The sequence below is a fragment of the Notothenia rossii genome (genome assembly GCF_949606895.1).
Source record: "Notothenia rossii genome assembly, chromosome: 5".
NCBI lineage: Eukaryota > Metazoa > Chordata > Actinopteri > Perciformes > Nototheniidae > Notothenia > Notothenia rossii.
The window spans coordinates 69889791-69890950 of NC_136903.1; positions in this window are offsets into that span (position 1 = coordinate 69889791).

The following is a 1160-nucleotide window of genomic DNA, read 5'->3' on the forward strand; positions in this document are numbered from 1 at the left end:
TGAAAAATTCTCTGTCAAAGTCCCCTGCTGAGAAGAAAAATAAAGCCACTTCTGCTAAGTTTGATGAGGGAATTCCTTTTTGTTGCCATTAGTTCTTTGTGAGATTGATCCTGTTGGACTCAGTACTACTGAAACTACCCCCACAAGTAATATGAAGTACTTACTGCATACTTTTCCAGTACTCCTCTGTCAATGCCCCCTCCTGAGAACAAGAATGCATGTTTCTCTGCTATTTTGAATAAGCGTTAAAAAACCTTTCTTCATGAGACTGATATTGTTGGACAGAGTATTTTAAGAGGATGGTAGACTGCACACTGACACACTCTGTCACTCTTGTTGGCCTCTTATGATGCTACTGTCTTTTAATATATATGATTATTTCTCAGCTGCAAGTTTGTCACAGATTCTTCATTCTAATCAGCCTCATCCTTCCATCAGTCCCAGTCAACGCCTCCAGCACACTTCCAGTGTCTGACTCCATATGATATTGTCCTGATGCTGTAAGGGTGCCCCCATGATCACACAGTGCCAATGACCTTATTATATCTGTCATTCATGTTACATCACCCATTATAACAATTTGCTTTCCTTTTTCTCTTCTCTTAACTGAATAGCCCTTTCTTTAAGTATAATACAATGTAAAGTCCTTTTCCTGCACCATTTTAAGGCTTCAAAACAGGCATTTTTACTGTATGTGTTGGAGAAATGACACAATCAATGGCCCAGAATTGTACTTTATAAACTCTGAATCTTGTGGTGCTTGGTGAAATACAGACTGGTTAAGCTGGCTAGGTTATATGCCTTTTTTTTTTTTTTAAAGTGTTCAGAAAGACTGCATCAATGATATGCTAGATATCTATATTATATAGATACAGTATATAGCATATCATTGATGCAGTCTTTCTGAACACTTTTTTAAAAAAAAGCTGCAAATTAAGAATATTTGTAATGTTCTGCACAGATAGTGCCTTAACTTGAATTTGGAAACACGTGGCAACTTTATTAATACAGCAGATGAAAAGATTTGTGGAAGGATACATTCTTCATGGGCTTCAATGGCTCTCTAGATAAAGGGCGTTTTGTATAATCCTCAGATAGTGGTTTGTTTAAATAACTAGTGACATTTGAATAAATATTACAAAAAAGGGCTCCAAAAAAGG